Here is a 19,995-nt window from a genome sequence, read left to right as displayed (position 1 = left end):
TTTAAAACAATTTCCACACACATTAGGTATCAAAACCTTAAACTGGTCCACTGCTAGTACATAGAGTCATAGAGTCATAGAACTGTAGAGTTGGAAGAGACCCTGACTCCACAGAATCTCACATTAACATCACATTGTGTGGCCTTTGTTGGAGGTGCTTTGGTCAAGTAGGAATATACATATGTGGCGGCTGTGCCAAAAAGTACAGGCGTTTTAGATGTTTTCTTCCTGGGAAATACAAACTATAGTGAATAAAAAAATTTAAATGGCACCACATTGGCTCTTCTTAATCCATTTACGGATGCAAATATACCTTTGCAAAACAAGGATCCCATCTGTCACTTTTTAACTGCTGTGAAGGCAAGGATAGTAAGACCCTAGAAAATCCTTGAGGGACTGAACTTAGACATGTGGTATAATTAGACATGTGGCCTTATTAGAAAAACTAATAGAGAGATGCAGATTGGCAACTACACAAAAGAAATCAGACACATTTTATCCAGTTTGGTATTATTTTATTGTTTCTACAAATCAAGAACAAGCCTTGGATTATGCACATTTGTTACTGGTATATGAGAGTTATGACTGAAGCTCTGTTATCTAGAAAACAACACCAGTAAAGGAAGCAGAGAAATTATAAAGTTAGTAATATGTTGTGAGGATCTGGATAACTTACTAATATGATATACCTCAAAGGGATTTGGAAACTAACAAGTGTTAAGCATCCTCCAAATGAAACAAGAATAACTTGAAAACTTTAATTTAATCTGATTTATTTGCCCCCACCTATACAGTGGTACCTCGGGTTACATACGTGTAATGGTTCTAGGGGTTGCTAGTGCGTAAGTCGTCGCTACACCTGGCTGAGTTACCTGGGTGAACCCTATTCTGTCCGGACAGCCACTCACCCGTGGCTGTCTCAGTCGCTGGCAGAATCCGTCAGTGGGCGTTTCTTGAACTTCTTCCAGCAAAGAAGCTCCTTGACGCCTAGTCTCCGCCTACTCTCCCTGCGCGGAAGCCTTCTGCGCAGGGAGGGTGTGGGCAGCGGAGGACCCGTGCTCTCCCTGCTGGTCTCCAGCGAGGAGTCATGGAGCCTCCTCGCCGATTCCCCCATCTGCCCCCCTTCTCCACTGGTGCTACGCTGATTTCCCTCCCCAAAAGATGGGCTGCTTCTCTCCCTCCTGGGACGCTCTCCGTAATCCCTCTGGAGCCCTCCCTCTCCCTCTGGCTCCGATGGCAGTTCCCTGACAATACGCTTCAGGTTACAGACTCCGCTAACCCAGAAATAGTACCTCGGGTTGAGAACTTTGCTTCAGGATGAGAACAGAAATTATGCTCCGGTGGCGCGGCAGCAGCAGGAGGCCCCATTAGCTAAAGTGGTGCTTCAGGTTAAGAACAGTTTCAGGTTAAGAACGGACCTCCGGAACGAATTAAATACTTAACCCGAGGTACCACTGTATCTTAGACAACACACCAGAGGTTATTTTTTACAATTTACAATATAATACCTTGAGCTGAAAGGGAATACTGATAGGATATATTTTATCATAGTTCTGGACTTTGGAATTATTAATCTCAGTTGTAAAATTTTGTTGGATTATTTTTTCTCAGTTTTTGTTGTAATCAGTTTTTGTTGTAATTGTCACTATTTCTGTATGCAAAATCTGTAATTTTTGTGTTTAGGTTTGAAGAAATAAAGAACTTTAAAGTCAAACATACAAAAGAAACAGAATAGACAAAGTCTAACTTCTTTGTAAACAAATGAATGTGAATGCTCAATAAATAGGTATATCTGGATGAGCCCATAATTCAGGAATAGGTGAAAAAAAGGTAAAGGTAAAGGACCCCTGGATGGTTAAGTCCATCAAAGGTGACTATGGGGTTGCGGTGCTCATCTCGCTTTCAGGCTGAGGGAGCCGGCATTTGTTCACAGACAGTTCTCCAGGTCATGTGGCCAGCATGACTAAACCGCTTCTGGTGCAATGGAACACTGTGGCGGAAACCAGAGCACACGGAAATGTTGTTTACCTTCCCGCCACAGTGGTACCTATTTATCTACTCACACTGGTGTGCTTTCAAAAGTGCTAGGTTGGCAGGAGCTGGGACAGAGCAATGGGAGCTCACCCCATCACGGGGATTCGAACCACCAACCTTCTGATTGGCAAGCCCAAGTGGCCCAGTGGTTTTGACCACAGCGCCAGTACACATCCCTAATTCAGGGATAGTGAAAATGGGTAAAAAAATCCGGAATGATCATTAAATGCATGCAGAATTCAGCCCAAACCTCTGCCATATGAACCCCCACCAAGCATGTGTGCATATCCTTCTCCTACAGAAATGCATAAAACTCACGTGGGCTTGGGGAGACCCAGTACCAACTTTCTGATGTGGAAAATCCCTTCCATCCATCACACAACCTAGATCAGAATGCTGCATAACCTTTAGGAACTGTACCTGGCACACACTGTGTGGTGCCATGGTCACAGAGCTCAGCATGGGCAGTAATTTAGTATGCACGCAGCAAGACACTTTGCACTCCCCAGGTGGCATTTTTGAAATCATGTGAGACTGGAGGATCAGTGCTGACAGCTTCTCTCAGCCAAGTCATTATGACCATCTGCTCTCAGCTGCACCGAGCCAACGGCTTCTATAAAGAGAAGGCATGCCACAGGATGTCAGGGCTCTGGCAGTAACAGGATCCCTGGAACTTTACAGAGGAGCTGACTCTGTCTTTTCTAGCTATGAGTTTTGGATGTCTTATCTAAATTTCTAGATTGAAGCTTTCTATAGAGGAGAATTGCCCTACAAGGTAAGGAGCGAGCTTAAACCGAGGACTGGTTCAGAAGCTTCAGTTTCCATATTGGGGCAACCAAAGAGGGTCTCTCAAGGCAGAAGCTCCTCTTGATTCACACATAACATTTTAAAGCTGGCATCATGCATTAGGCCAATCCATGCTAGTGCCTCACACTTGGAGCTCTGCTATACCAGGGAGGCAAACTGGGACACTTTTGGTTGTGTATACATATTTGAAAACAATTCTATAGAAAAAGGGGGTCTGCTGCACCAGGCTCCTTAATTCCCCATAGCCAATGGTATTGACAGGTCATGTTCCATCATCACATGTCCCAGTAGTGAAATTCTGGAACACTCATAATTCACTTATGCATAAAGATCAGAAAGTCATGGTATTTCTGCCATGGCAGATCTCGAAAGTAAAGAAAGAGAAAGAGTGTCTAGTTTGTCATATTGTTTGCAAGACTGCCTCTGTGTGGACATGCAGAGGAAAATAAAGTGGTATGCAGTTTGACAGCACCCTGGGGTTCCAAATCCCCCTCCCTGAGCTTTAGGGATCTGCTTGTTGATTTTTTTTTCAGAAGCAGCTTGCATTCCCTTCTCTCCATCTCCCTTATCAGAGCAGAGAAGCCTGCTCATCTACCACCTGCCATGCCTCACCAGTTCTCTTCCTCCTCCGTTAAGAGGCTGTTTCAGACTTCCTTAGGCTTCTCTTATGACTTCTTCCTCTTCTCCTTGACACCCTCTGAGGCTTAAAAGCTATTAAGAGACTTCCAGGTTCCCTCTATCAGCCCCACCCAGAGAAGAAACAACATGGTGCATCTGTAGCAGAACAACTGGATGCCTGCCTCTGCTCCAGCTGCGACAAAACATATGTCTCTTGTATCAGTCTTTACAGCCACAGCAGGCGCTGTAACTCTCCAACAGTTTGACTTCACCTCCAAAGGCACACTCTTCCATTGTCTCCTGAGATCGGCGGATGCCAACCATATGCTAAATGGCTGTCCTTATAAAAGGCAGAGTATGTTGGGAGGGAGGACCCATATATTGTAGAGACTCTTGGTTGGAATAATAGAATCACCACCAATGCTATGAATCATGGAATCATTTGGAAGGGACCCTGAAGATCATCCAATTTTGGAAGAGGCAGCCATTTCCTATGGAGAAGCACAATTTCCTCAGGTTTCAAAGGATCACATGCACAGGATCACCTTAGATGATTTGCTGGGATATACAGTGGTACCTCAGGTTATAGATGCTTCAGGTTACAGATGCTTCAGGTTACAGACTCCACTAACCCAGAAATATTACCTCGGGTTAAGAACTTTGCTTCAGGATGAGAACAGAAATTGTGCTCCAGTGGTGTAGCGGCAGCAGGAGGCCCCCATTAGCTAAAATGGTACCTCAGGTTAAGAACAGTTTCAGGTTAAGAACAGACCTCCAGAATGAATTAAGTTCTTAACCCGAGGTACCACTGTACCTCTGTACCATTGCTGAGAAAATAGAGCCCGTCCCAACCGAGAAAGGAACATTTTAAAAATAAGATTAAAAGGTTAGGAACTTAGTGAGGCTGCCTTATATTGCATCAGACCAGGCATTGGCCCATTTGTTTCAGAACTGTCTACACGGACAGGCAGTAACTGTCCAGGGTTTCAGACAGGGAATATTTACCAGACCTAGCTGAAGGTGCTGGGGATTGCACCTGGAAAAAAATAAGAGAAAAACATATGATGAAGAGAGAAAACTTAATTAGAACATAAACAAACAAACAAACAAACAAAAAACAGAAAAGATGGGCCATGGGAAGAAAGTAATGAAAAGAGCAAAAAAGATGAAAGAGGTACAATCAAAACAAGATCCCCCCCAGCATCCACCAAGGACCAAATCTTACCATCTCTTACAAGTGTGCAAAGAGAGTATTATGGGTAAGAGTATAAATACTATTTTAAAATGATATAAATCAGATAGTCATATTGTATATCAGATACTCTAAACAGTATCTTCAAAAGAGAAAATGGAAACTGCATTCCTGAAAGGAATGGATGCAGAAATAGAGATTAAAAGCAGGTTTATTAAAGACGGGCGGGGGGGGGGGGGGGGAGAATCCAGATGTATGATGAGTACTACAGAACACAGTTTGAGCGCAATATGTAGTTTTGTCTCCATAAATAAACAGATGCAGTGCACAAACTGATAAACACTCAGTATCCAATGAAGTCATACCTCTTGAGTACATTTCTTGAAATCAATGGACTAGACTTTTTATGTCAGGTTAGAGGGATACAACCCTGTGCGGAATTATACAGCACTTTTTCAAGGATCAGAATAAAGTTTGAATGCATGGAGCACAATAATGTAAAAAAGCAAATAATATTTACAGTTTTTAATACTTGCAAAGTTTATAAGAATCAGTAGAGGTTTAGAAGAAACTGTTTTTTTAAAAAATGTATTTTTATTAAATATTTTCTTGTTTTGCAAAAGTATGTGCAACGTCTCTCTCATCCCCCCCCCCATGTAACATTTTTACAAATCAGTTTCATTTGTTGATATCTTGTTGCAGTTTTTATCAAGCCACCCTGGTCAAAACAGATGGGAGGAAAAAGGGGAGGCTGGTGCCAGCGAGAGGAATTAGAACAGACAAAAAACCTGAAGAGGATTCCTTACAGCCCCCTAGTGGCCAAGACTAATAATTAATATGATTTTTGTTGTTTCACTGTGAATAATTTTAACATATCCTTTCAGGAAAAACAAATAAGTTAGAGAATAGTGTAACTAATTGGCCAATGCAGACAAACTTAATTTAAAGATAGAGTCTTACAACAACAAATTTATGTTCATTAATCTGAAACAGAGCATCTGAAAAACACACAACATAAAACCATTAAATACTCAAAACAAAAAAATTCCTTCCAGTAGCACCTTAAAGACCAACTAAGTCAGTTCTTGGTATGAGCTTTCGTGTGCATGCACACTTCTTCAGATACACTGAAACAGAAGTTTCCAGACCTTTCTATATAGTGAGAAGGTGGGGAGGGGTATTACTCAGAAGGGTGGTAGGAATGGGTGATTGGCAGATAGCTGTGATGAGCCTGTTGACGACTCTTAACGACTGCAATAGGTCTTACAGGAGGAAGCAAGGGGTGAAAAGGTGAAAAATGGCTTTGTCATGTATAATGAGATAAGAATCCAAGGTCTTTGTTCAGGCCAGGTTTTTCCATGGTTTTAAGTTTGGTGATAAGTTGTAATTCAGCAGCTTCTCTTTCCAGTCTATTTCTGAAATTCCTTTGTAGTAAAACAGCTACTTTGAGATCTTGTATAGAATGTCCTGGGAGATTGAAGTGTTCTCCTACTGGTTTCTCTGTCTTGTGATTCCTGATGTCCGATTTATGTCCGTTTATTCTTTGGCGTAAGGTCTGGCCTGTTTGTCCAATATAGAGAGCTGAAGGACACTGTTGGCATTTTATGGCATACACAATGTTAGACGATGAGCAATTAAATAGTCCCGAAATGGTATGTGTGATGTTGTTGGGGCCAGTAATGGTGTTGTCCGGGTGTATGTGGCAGCAAAGTTGGCATCTGGGTTTATTACAGGCTCTGGTGCCAGTGTCTGTGTTAGGTCTGGTTGTAGTATTATTGTGGGTTAGGAGTTGTTTAAGACTGGGTGGCTGTCTGTAGGCAATGAAAGGTCTTCCTCCCAGAGCTTGAGAAAGAGAACTGTCATTGTCCAGGAGAGGTTGTAGATCTCTGATGATGCGTTGTACTGTTTTAACTTGGGAGCTGTATGTGATGACTAGAGGTGTTCTGTTATTTTCTTTTTTGGGTCTGTCTTGCAGCAAGTTCTCTCTGGGTATCAGTCTGGCTCTGTTGATCTGTTGTCTAACTTCATCTGTTGGGTATTTTAGTTCTAAAAAGGTTTGCTGTAGATCTCTTAGGTGAGAGTCTCTGTCTGTAGAATTGGAACAGATGCGGCTGTAACGTAGTGCCTGGCTATATACAATGGACTGTTTGGTATGTTTGGGATGATGCCATTAAATACTGTTAATGAATATGTCACCAACCAAATCTCAGAGCAACAGCATTTGAACAATTTAGAGCACATTGGACCACAGGTCAATACCGGGTTATCTGGATACAGCACAAGCATGGGGTTGAACCTGGCCATAGCTGACTAACAATCCAGAAGGGATTATTGGCCTACATTCGATGAGGGTCCATCTTCAGCCCTTTCCCCAACTTGATAGCAGCCTTGAGCTTTTAAAAGCTTCCCTAAACACTGGCTGAAACTATGGCTTTGCAACAAATGGGAACCTAAGGGTTGCCATAGATGTAGATACCGCCCCCCTCTCTGGGGGGGGGGGGCAGAGGGAAGGGATCCATAATCTCCCATGGGATGCGGGTGGCGCTGTGGGTTAAACCACAGAGTCTAGGACTTGCCGATCAGAAGGTCGGCAGTTTGAATCCCCGCGACGGGGTGAGCTCCCGTTGCTCGGTCCCTGCTCCTGCCAACCTAGCAGTTCGAAAGCACGTCAAAGTGCAAGTAGATAAATAGGTACCGCTCTGGCAGGAAGGTAAACGGCATTTCCATGTGCTGCTCTGGTTTGCCAGAAGCGGCTTAGTCATGCTGGCCACATGACCGAGAAGCTGTACTTCGGCCAATAAAGCGAGAGGAGCGCCGCAACCCCAGAGTCTGTCATGACTGGACCTAATGGTCAGGGGTACCTTTACAATCTCCCATAACAGTTAAACACATTAGCCAGTGAGTAGAGATGTAACCTTGGTTGCAAAAATTGCAAAGTAAATAAATTCTCCAGTAAAAGCATCATTGATCAATTTAGTATCTCACCTGAAAGGATGACAATTTATATTACTTGGTCATAGGCAAGTCACCAACACTGCTGACCTCTGGACATTCAATACATTTCAAGAGCAGCATGGCAGAGAAGTGTTGGGAGAGGTTCTGCAGCATTTGCTTGTGCTGTGCCTACTGAAAGCTACAGCCATTAATCCTTTATCTTGGTAAACCCCTAATTAACTCCCATGCTTTTAGTTAAATGAAACAACACAGCAATCTGCCACCGGTGAACAATGAGATAATGCTGATGTCACCAGCCAATGTTTCAAGTATTAATATCATACTTAGGATGCCCATTGTTTCTCCAAGCAATGAATTTGTTACTTGAGCAGTCAGTGACAATGCCATCCTCCCAAACACTGCTACTGATGTTCAAAGAAGGAATCCAGTAGTACAAAGGAAAGGGGCAAGAGGATTCTTGATTGGGAGCCTGAGTCACAGGAAGTGACTTACATGGGTTTTTGCAGCCCAGAAGGACTGTGCAAGAATTCTGAAAGAAACATCCTATGGCGAAACTGTGGCCCTCCAGATGTTGTGGGACAGCAAAACCCAACATCCCTGACCATTGGCTGCTTGGGGCTGGAGTAGAAGAACAGCAAAAGGGCCATGGGTTCCATATCCCTGGTCAAGAAGGAGTTTTACTGGAGGATCAAGGGGTAGAGGTGGGTAATAGGCCAGGGCCCTACGATTATGCCCGTTAAGGGAGCTTCTGGCAAGTCCTTTGCTCATGCCACCACTACCTCTATATATGGTATTCTTCCTGCCTTTTAACTTCTTAGAATTCCCAAGGGAGCTTCCTGTTCAAAAGCAAAATATTTTTTTTTCAAAAAATATATTTTTTAAAAAATAATATTTATTAAAAGTTTCCAATTATAACAATATAAAAAAACAAAACATCCAAATTTAAGATCTTATTTTCCGTAACATCTTTCCAGGACTTCCCCTCCCCTCCCCCTCTTATATTCCAATTCTTACAAATAAATTCAGCAATTTATTATCCCAAATTTTAACCTTATTATCATTAACCCAATTTAAAAATATTTTCCCATCTCCTAAGATCGACTTATTCCCTTCCACGTGTTCCCCCCTTTAATATACATAATAGGTTAAAGTATAATAAAATAAAATATAATTTTACACCCTTTGGATTCCAAATTTCCCTCCCCCTTTTCCTGGTTGCATTCCCCATATTAATCAACATCTGATGTCTTTCTGGAGCTCCCACATTTATTTAAACCATAGTCCTTTACCAGTCTTCTTTAATTTTAAATGTCCAATCTTGGAAGGAGTCTATCTCAAAAAGGCCCATTTTTTCCATCCAGATTTTTATATACTTGGGAGTAAAAACTCCAATTTTATTTCTTAAACCTTTCAAATCTGGATGTCCCAAATGTTCCCACTTCCAACTTTGTCCAATTCTTATTATTCTTGTTGTTCTTGTTAATCTCTCTCCTCTTTCTTTTCCTGTTTTCCTGCACAAATGTTCTAATTCCAAAAGCTTCTAAATTCCACTGCAGAGGCTCTGTTATTCAGGAACGAAACATGATGCCAAGTCCCTTCCATTCTTCAATAGATAAGTCTATTGTCTACTTTAGTGTGAAAACCTCTGTAGCCAAAATAGTGTTCCATTTCTGCAGTTTCCCAGGAGATAAAAAGTTCAGTCAAATTCGATGCCAACAACTTGTAATATCCCTCGGCTCCTCTAGGTGGATTGTAATAACTCAGTTCTCTTCCAGATCACGTCCACCAGTCAAAGTAACTTAATATTCCTTGTTTTAAACATTTTGTATCCAATTTGTAACAAATATAACCGGCAAAGTCCTCGTAACAAAGTTCTCATTTTTGTTCTTCTGCTTTGACAGCTCTTTGACAGCTGTCAAAACCTCTCCTTGTCTTCTCCCGGCGCTCTAACTAAAGCGCTCCCAGGTTCCGGGGGGGGGGGGTTGCTTTTTGATTAAATTCCACTTTTCTCCTCCAGCTCAATCTTATAATTTTCCATCGCGAAATTTCATAACTTTATCAAAATAGGGTTGCGCTCAATCTTAGAAGTTAAGTCCTTTACTTTAGCTGCTCTACAACAGGGGGGGGGGGGGCTGACTTCCTTTTTACGCCTCCCCCGCTCGTTCCGAATTCTTTAAAAATTTCTCGCCTTTTTTAATCCAAGTTCCGATTACTCACGGGTTATGCTTTTAAGTCCAAATTTCCAATAGAAGAAGTCAGCGCTCTCCGTCGAATGGCATGCAGCTTTGCTCGGCAGGGGAAGCGGAGGACTCAAAGCACCCCCCCCGTCACCCGTTCCGCAGCCTTTAAAAAGGCTCCTTCGCGGGTCGGGGGGGGGGGCTCAAAAGGTGCCAGCCGAGTCACCATGTCCATGGGTTTCAGCGCCCATGGTTTTTAGGGGTCCCCGCGTCGCCGGCGCGGTAGGACCCAGCCCCTGCCGAGCAGGCTCCCTCCAGAGCTCGGAGGGAGTCCGCCATTCGGCGATGGCGCCAACCTGGAAGTATTATTATTTTTTCCAAAAAATAAAAATAGTGGTACCTCAGGTTAAGAACTTAATTCATTCTGGAGGTCCGTTCTTAACCTGAAACTGTTCTTAACCTGAGGTACCACTTTAGCTAATGGGGCCTCCTCCTGCTGTCACGCCACCAGTGCGTGATTTCTGTTCTCATCCTGAAGCAAAGTTCTTAACCCGAGGTACTATTTCTGGCTTAGCGGAGTCTGTAACCTGAAGTGTCTGTAACCCGAGGTACCACTGTAGAAGAAAAATAAGCAATGCCTTACTCATCTTTGTAGGTGTTGAATTCTATGGTGTGTGTGATTATCTATAGTAAGAGGGCCTTGGTCTATATCTGGTTCTACCATTAACATAGGAACATAGGAATATCTTGCTGGATCAAGTGAGTTGCCCTGTAGTGCTGAAGGTGCCCCTGAGTCAAACTCTTTCAAGATTGCCCGTTTTCTACAGGACACTGCACAGAAATTTAAGAAATGATGATGGCACCACTGTTGGTGTGACTCGCCTCAAGTTGAGGCACAAACTAATAGATTCATAAGCTGCCAGCTGGGAATGAATGACAAAATGCGTAAGTCATGGAATTGTAAAGTTGGAAGGGACCCCGAGGGTCATCTAGTCCAACCCCCTGCAATGCAGGAATCTCAGCTAAAGCATCCGTGACAGATGACCATCCAACCTCTGCTTAGAACCTCCAAGGAAGGAGAGACCACAACCTCCCAAGGGAGACCGTTCCACTGTTGAACAGCTCCGACTGCCAGAAAGTTATTCCTGATGTTTAGTTGGAGTCTCCTTGCTTGTAACCTGACTCCCAGGAAAGTAAGTGCTGCCCCCCGCAGTGTGGTGCCCAGTGCCCCTCCCCCCATAGCTACACCTCTGATGCACAAGATAGAATTCTCAGTTTCCTGTTTCTGTCAATTACTTCTTCTTTTTTTAATAATCCAGTAGCACCTTAGAGACCAACTAAGTTTGTTTTGGGTATAAGCTTTTGCGTGCATGCGCACTTCTTCAGATACCTTGTCAATTGTCAACTACTTGTCATAAGCCTTTTGGGGCTGAGACTGAGTCCAAAGTAACATAGTTTTTGTCTTGATAGGATTCCATGGGCTCGGCACAAGTAGGTAGATTGTAAAATCTGTTGGAATTAGTCTAAAGCTCCAGTTTGCTTTGAGACATGTCATGTTTCAGACTAGCCAGCAACAGCGATTTCTTTCTATCCGTTTCAATGTGAGCTGCTGCTGCTGACATTCCCTTTGAAATGGACACAGTATAGCCTGGAGATGCTTTGCAGAAGTAGTAGGATTTTCGAAGTGATTTTCCTCCAGTTGTGAGTCAGATTAGAAATTCGAAGTGATCTCATCTCACCCACTATACAGTAAGTGATGCCACTTCCAGCATGTCTGCTAGAGTTCCTCAGTCTTTTGTTCTGAAGAATGCAGCTCATTCCTTAGTACCTGTTGCTAGTATGAAATGGAGAGTAATGCAGTGTTTTCCAAGGCCCAGAGCATGTGGAGACTGCTTGAATATGGAAGCTTTTAAAAAACGTCTTGTAGCTTTTTTGAAAAGATGCTGGACTTTCTGCTGGTTCCCCCCATTTGGCTAAAGATAGGAGGATGTAATATTGGTCTGCCAGCCACTTTTGGAATGTATCTGATCTTTGCTCTTAGGTTGCTGGAAGCACTGGCATATAAAAAGGGAAAGTGCTAATGGAAGATGGCTTAAAAACAAGCCAATCTTTATGCTACAGCAAATTTGCATTCACTCCAGCACTGTAGAGGGAGGGAAAGTGAGCAAATCTGTTTTACTTGGTCAGGTTTCTTGAAAAGGCCTTGCTGATTTTTTATTTTTTTACTCTCACTCACAACTTGCTCTTGTGTTCAAGGGGAAGAGGCAGACGTGTAGCTGATACATACAGAATCAACGCAGCACCAAGTATTCAAGATGTTGGCTAAAATAATAAAGTCATTAGAGTACATAAGTATAAGAACATAAGAATTGCCTTGTTGGATCAAAGAAAAGTCCATGTAGTCCCGTATTTTGCTTCCAGCAGGTTATGTGTGTGAATGTGCAGAAAACTGGCTACAATTCTCTCAGTTTGGCAACTGAGGGGTAGAGAGAGATGTTTGAAGATGAATCACCTGAAGTCTCTCAGACTCTGATGCAGGTTTAGCAGATCTGCCTGTCTTTAAGACTCTGCTTGAGTCCAGTTGGGTGTGCTTGAATATTTATAAACTAAACAATTATTTAAGAAGCACCATACTTCTACAGCAGTCTCTCATTCAAAGGAAACTAAACTGTGTAGTGCTTCTCACTGTTCAGGAGGGAGTGTGTAATTGTATACAGTGGTACCTCAGATTACAGACGCTTCAGGTTACAGACTCCACTAACCCAGAAATAGTACCTCGGGTTAAGAACTTTGCTTCAGGATGAGAACAGAAATTGTGCTCCGGCGGCACGGCAGCAGTGGGAGGCCCCATTAGCTAAAGTGGTACCTCAGGTTAAGAACAGTTTCAGGTTAAGAACGGACCTCCAGAACAAATTAAGTTCTTAACCCGAGGTACCACTGTATTTACAGATCCCCATGCCAGGAGTTATTTTGCATCTAGTGTACTGAGCTGCAAAGCAGGCCGGATTGCAGCACTTAACAGGTAGACATAGATTTACACATCATCCGCATAAAAAAGGACACAGATATGCATTAACATTTGCCAGATTCAGGTTGTTGCTGTTACTGTTGTTGGACCCACACCACTGATTCTTTCAGGGTGTAGGGCACCTTGCCAATATCCTCAGGCCACAACAATTTTAACTGATGCCATAGATTGTGATTGGATGGTACTGTGGGCACCTCCTCTAGAACTGTACCAAGATCCTTGTACTTATTGTTTGTGGGCAATGTCAAGGCCTCTGCTCTCCCTTAAATTCATCTTTAAGATGAATAGAACTTCAGACAGAGGACTTATTAAAATAAAGGACTGTCCTCTGATAACCCTAGAAGACTGTTTTCTGTAACAAAGGACACTTGACCACAGACAGACAGCAGTGTAAACTGGACCTTGTGCCCAAGTCAGGCCTGAAACCTCTCATGTACCTATCTAAGTGTGTTGCAAACTCCAGTTGTCCATTCCACTTATGGCACCTGTGCCTCAAGTTAGCTGTTCTTGTTTTATAGCTATCAAGTATGGAATATGCTGTATTTTTTTTTTTTTTACATAGAGCAACAGCTTCACAGAAGATTTAATCTCTCTCTCTCTCTTCTCTCTCTCTCTCTCTCTCTCTCTCTCTCTCTCTCTCTGTGTGTGTGTGTGTGTGTGTGTGTGTAGTACTGCAATATTCAAATGTTGATGTGCCAGGGATACAATATGTGTCTACGGGGAATCCTGACTCCTTCCCAAAATACTACACTACTCCATCATATCATCAATCAGGGCCAAATGGGGGCATTGTTGCTCTTGCTGCATCTGTTCAAGGACTCTGAAACCTGGTTAAAATGGAAAAATAACATTTCTTAGAATTATAAACAATATAGAAATAGCTTACTGCTCTCTATCACTAAACATTGATACTTAATACCTGTGGAAAACAATGAACAAAAATACTTACCAGCTTCTCTGTATGTCTTATAACTATGGGTGAGTTCAGGTTAAAACAGGTACAATTTAGCCTATGAGTAGTTCAACAAACTCTGGCATTGTACTTCTGTACGGCAGCCATATTGTCTCCAGTTCATTAGGTTTGAGAATACATTTCATCGTTCAAGGGCAGTGGAAACCTATTACTGATTGTCATGTCAAGCAGGTAGGATTAACAGAACTACTGTGGATAAAACAACACTACATCACCTCCCAGGATGCTGGGAATATGCTTTCATCCCTCAGTTAATAAAGATGTGGGGCTGTCAGAGGCTAAGGTATCATACTGAGCGATGTCAGAGCAACCTGATGAATTAAAGCAACAGCAAATTATCAGGCTCAGATCTTTCACACCTATACATTTTCAAGGTGCAGCAGAAAGAGATCTCATTAAAACCAGCAGTAAGGTTGATAAATGTTGCATCTCATCTTTGTTTCAAGAGTAGCTTGAAGCCAGGCCAGAATGGCTGCAAAAGCCTATGGTTGGTTAGTTGGGATGCTGTTGGCTTCCATTAGTAGTTAGCAGTATTTGCTCTTCCTGGAAGTCTGAGTACACCTCTACTACAGCAGTACCAAGACAAGTTAGGCTTTTTAGAAAAGAAACAAATATTTAAGCACATGGTAGTATACATAGGAGGGATGCGGGTGGCACTGTGGTCTAAACCACTGAGCCTCTTGGGCTTGCCGATCGGAAGGTTGGCGGTTCGAATCCCCGCTACGGGGTGAGCTCCTGTTGCTCGGTCCCAGCTTCTGCCAACCTAGCAGTTTGAAAGCACATCAAAGCAGTGGCATAGCGTGGGGGGTGCAGGGGGGCCGGCCGCACCGGGCGCAACATCTGGGGGTTAGGGTTAGGGGGCGCAAATCCATGGATTAGGGGGCGCAAATCCACGGGTTAGGGGGCGCAAATTACTTGCCTTGCCCCGGGTGCTGACAACCCACGCTACGCCGCTGCATCAAAGTGCAAGTAGATAAATAGGTACCGCTGTGGCGGGAAGGTAAATGGCATTTCCGTGCGCGGCTCTGGTTTCGCCAGAAGCGGTTTAGTCATGCTGACCACATGACCTGGAAAAACTGTCTGCAGACAAATGCCGGCTCCCTCGGCCTGTAAAGCGAGATGAGCGCCGCAACCCCAGAGTCGTCTGCAACTAGACTTAACTGTCAGGGGTCTTTTACCTTTTACAGTATATACAGAACAATGCAACACACACTGGAATCCTCTGCTGGTTTAAGGATTATGGTGTCTAAAAGGAAAATTGGCTGAAGCAGTCAGAACACCAGAGATCTGTCTGCAAGTAAAAATTCAATTTTTTCCAAGAAGTAACAGCTCACCTTCATAACATAGTCAAGCTAGAAATTATTGATAAGTTACAAACAAACCCCCCAAAACCCCACACCAGTATGGATTTGTTATATAGCTGTAGTTGAAAAAAACAAATTAGATGGAAAGGGACTGTTTTGTGTGGTTTAGATATAACTATGGACTTGAACAAGCTTACTCACAGAATGTTACTGAAGTGGTAACTATCCTCAAGAGCAAAGGGATTCTGAATATTAAATCTTTTATGTGTTTTAGAAAGCAATGTTAGCAGAGACACAATCTTATTTAACATTCTTCTGGATATCGCCACGCTGCACTGGCAACAGCTCACCCTACTATACATGGAGCAGCTGAAGATATTTGCACACTTATTCTGAGTGTGTGTGTGCCTGCCTGCGCAGAGACATGTTAGCATAGTAGACATTATTTTATTATCAATAAGCAAATAATTTCAGGCATCAGCAAAATGCCTCAGAACAGATTGAAAGGCATTGCCTGATAAGGAGAACTACCTACCCTCTAAGCTATATCAGGAATTCTCAATGTGTAACATTATGAGCCTCCAAAAGCAAGAATAAAACTGTTCTGGGGGAGGGGAATAATAATAATAATAATAATAATAATAATTATTATTATTATTATTATTATTATTATTATTATTATTATTATTATTATTTATACCGCACCCATCTGGCTGGGTTTCCCCAGCCACTCGGGGCATCTTCCAACAAAATATTAAAAATACAATAAAGTATCAGACATTAAAAACTTCCCTAAACAGGGCTACCTTCAGATGTCTTCTAAAAGTCAGATAGTTGTTTATTTCCTTCACATCTGACGGGAGGACGTTCCACAGAGCGGGCGCCACTACCAAGAAGGCCCTCTGTCTGGTTCCCTGTAACTTCACTTCTTGCAGTGAGGGTACCACCAGAAGTCCCTCAGAGCTGGACCTCAGTGTCCAGGCAGAACGATGGGGGTGGAGATGCTCCTTCAAGTATACTGGGCAGAGGAAACCTCCATTGTCTGGCATTTCATAATTTCTTAATTTTTTAATGGTAAATAGATAACAAGAAATGAAAGGAGAGAACATTGCTTGGCCCTAGATTTTGGACAAACGTTTCTGAGGACTGCAGATTTGGTGTAGAAGACTGGGTACACTATGAGCTTTAGTTTCACTGAAGGGTATGTGTGGCTTCCCATAAGCTTGGCAGCATTCCTGACACCATCTTACAACTTTGACCCGTAGGCATACCTCACGGAGGTGGCCATGCCAGTTTGTCTCTGGGAAACTAACCCAGTTTGCTTCATCCCTTGCTACTCATTTAGGTCTCGGCACAGACAGATTTCTAGCGAGTCAAAAGGGTGGTTTAAAGCGACTTCTGAATTCTTCTCAGGCTTTGAGAAGGTCTTTAAACTTAAAAGGTAGAGTCTTTCCCTTTGAAGTGGAGATGCCAGGGATTGAATCTGGACCCTTCTGTGTGCACAAAGCAAAGGACACAGAAAGGTGGTATTAGTATCATTTTAGATGTGCAAATTACAAGAGAGAGAGAGGATAAACACACAAAGGTACACATGGACATGAAATATAAAAGAGCACAGTAATTGTGTTTGCTGTGCAATTATCTTTCACCAACTGCTCCCTTAAGGTAAGTTCATGAGAGTTTAATGTCAAGCTTACTAATTATCACACCCATACCAGTGCTACATTTGTTGCATATTAAATTAAGGTAGACCGGAGTGTTAACATTTAAAAGGGTAGTACTAAGAAGGAGTTCCTTACGTCAGTGTGGCAGTAACATTTTAACATTTGTCTGCAACAATTTGGACAGTGTTACTTACCTCTTTCTGAGGTAACTGGAGATAAGTAGAGCAGCTCATTGCATGTCACGAAACATTGAATATGTGCAGTCGGCATGTACTGCTGCCTCAGAAATGTACACTTATGCTATCAGTGGCATATTTGGAGGAGTGTGTGAGCATTACCACTAGAGAAGTTGAGCAGTGCCCACAAACAGCTTGATCTACACTGTGGTTCTACAGAATATTGGGCTCTCCCATCATTTTACAAAACAATTCTTCACTTTTATATTTTTAAAATGGACTTCACAAAGAATGCAGGCAACACAAAATGGGAAAAGACACGAGGCTTTTAAAGCTGCAGTCATGAATACTGAGGGTTGTTTGAATGACAACACCAGAGACTTATTCTCATGGGCTCCAGGAGTTATATGGAGCAAACAATACATTTCTTCTTTTCAAAGTCATAGTTCTGCTTCATTGGTAAAAGAACATGCTTTTGCTTTCTGAAGTTCCAGGTTAAATCCCTTGCATTTGTGGTTTACCAACCCTGAAATTTAAGATGGTTTAAATAAGACCATAGAGACCAGCTGCTTACCAGGACCATGTGGGTTCATATAAGTCAGCTCTGTAAATATGTGTTATGCTTATATAGATTGGCATCTGCTCAGAGTCTCTGGGATTAAGTTAAAATTCCAGATAAGCAACTAAATAAATATATTTGCATGTGGGCACAATCCTATGGGTGGAGACCATGGGAAGGAAGTATTCATATGGACAGCAGAGGGTGTTTTATAAAGTTCTCTGGTCTCTTGATGACCTTCTGCAGTCTCACCTGCTGAGCTCATACCAATTCGTATTTGTATCTAAGTATGGGCAGCAGCACTGCATTTAATGGTCTGTGATGAATATTCATAGCAAATCTTCTGCATGCATTGTTTGTGCAGCCTTATTTAAGCTACTTCATGCTTCTTAAAGGAAGTGGAGCAAAACAGCCTCTGGCAGACTTTGCCCTCATGGCACACATTATTAAATTCTGAGTGAGAGTTGACAGCATTGAGCATAAATTTAGCACCCGTAAATAAAAACAAGAAAGTAAAGAGAAGCTTTCACGGACTTTCCTCAAGATGGGACAGGTGTTTGTTTTCAAAGTATCTGAGCTAACAATTTACATAAGCGATGTGAAGGTTAACTTTTGACTACATGAAGGTTAACTTTTGACTGTTATTTTAATAATACATTTAAATTAGAAAAGCAAAGACGCATAAAAACGAGGGGTAGAACTGAACGTCACATGTTTTCCATCGTTCCATCTGTGCAAACATTTCGGCTTGTCAGACAAAATGGACCCCCCCTTTCCTCTCTCTGCACACTTTTCTGGGGATCTGCTAACACACAACACCCTAGCCAGTTTCAGGGAGCGAGGGGCACACAATGTTGGAGGAGGGAGGAAGCAATGTTGTGCAAGCGGAAGTCCTCATGTACGGTAGTGATTGTTCATCTAGAGTTTCTTTCACTCCCAATCAGCCCTTTTGCTTTGCTTCTATTTCAGTCTTAATGTTGGTAAAATGGGCCATTTTACAACTTCATACCTCCATTTAAATGCATTGAGGTGCATAGGAAGGAAATAAGCTTTTCCTCACCTCTGGAAGTGCAGTGAGAGCACATTGTGGAAACACTAATATTGTCAGATTTGTGCTAATAAATAAGTAAACAGAATTCTTTTTTCCGCTTTCTTCATGTTGACAGGAAAAAGGCCAGAGCAGCCTCAGAAAAACAAATACTATTGGCCAGTAAAGATATTTACACTCCCTGCTGCCCCTTTCTGCCAAGTGCTGAAGTCAGACAAATGGCTCAGATTCATTCCAGATCCAGTTGCTGTATAGATAGATGAAATAATGAAATGATTATTTCATTTTATGGGTGAAATTTTCATTTTATGAAATAATACAGTGGTACCTCAGGTTAAGAACTTAATTCATTCTGGAGGTCTGTTCTTAACCTGAAACTGTTCTTAACCTGAGGTACCACTTTAGCTAATGGGGCCTCCTGTTGCCACCGCGCCATCGCCACGCAATTTCTGTTCTCACCCTGAAACAAAGTTCTTAACCCAAGGTACTATTTCTGGGTTAGCGGAGTCTGTAACCTGAAGCGTATGTAACCTTAAGCTTCTGTAACCCAAGGTACCACTGTATATAAATGATATATATAAACATATAAATAAATGAATATTATTCATTTCATGAATGATAGATAAAAGATTGAAATATAACAACAACAACAAGTTTTTTCAAAGTACCTGGGCTTTCTTGGAAAAAATAGAAATATTCTCCAAAGGTTACTCTGGTCAAAGTAAAGTGTGAACATAGTGTCGAGTTTGAATAATATGCCTGCTCACCTTATTACATTATTATTATTGCTATTATTATTAATTAATTACCCTTCACCTTAAGACCCCAGTGAGGGTTACAACAATTTATAATATGTTGAAAACTTACAAGTAAGAATAAATGCAATCACATTAAAAGAAAAAGGAAAAGGACTTCCTTGGGATGGTAGATAACTGTAGTGTTTCACCAACAGGTGGGCCCTGCAACTTTACATGTGTTCCAGCTGGAGAAGAGCTGAGCATGTGGTCATAGGAGAGTCCCACTTCTGTGTCACCAAATGCCCTGACTGCCCTGGCAGAGCTGCCTGACTTGACTCTGGCACTGCCTCCTGTCAGTGAAGCCCTCCCCACCCCCAGAGAAGCACCTGAGACAGTGTGCCAGCCATGTCAACTCCACCTCCATCACCAAGAAAAGTGGTAACAGCTATGCTCATGTGAGCATATTCATAGGAGCGCCCATTTGTTTGCCCAGTCCTGTGGATTGGGATGACAACCGCGCAAATGACTGTGGATTTTGGAACAAAGCCTTTAACAACAACCTAGCCAAGGGTCCAAGTACTGCATCCACGTGTGGAAGCCAGGCAGCCAAGGGGAGTGACTGATGTGCATTAGCTGGCACTGAGGGGGCTGGGTTAGACTGTGTATTCTTGGAAGCCATCTTAAAAAGAAGAGGGCTCAAATGTCTGCTGGAGTCAAAAGACC

Source organism: Podarcis erhardii (genome assembly GCF_964252035.2).
Source record: "Podarcis erhardii genome assembly, chromosome: 5".
NCBI lineage: Eukaryota > Metazoa > Chordata > Lepidosauria > Squamata > Lacertidae > Podarcis > Podarcis erhardii.
Note: the sequence above shows the minus strand (reverse complement) of the source record.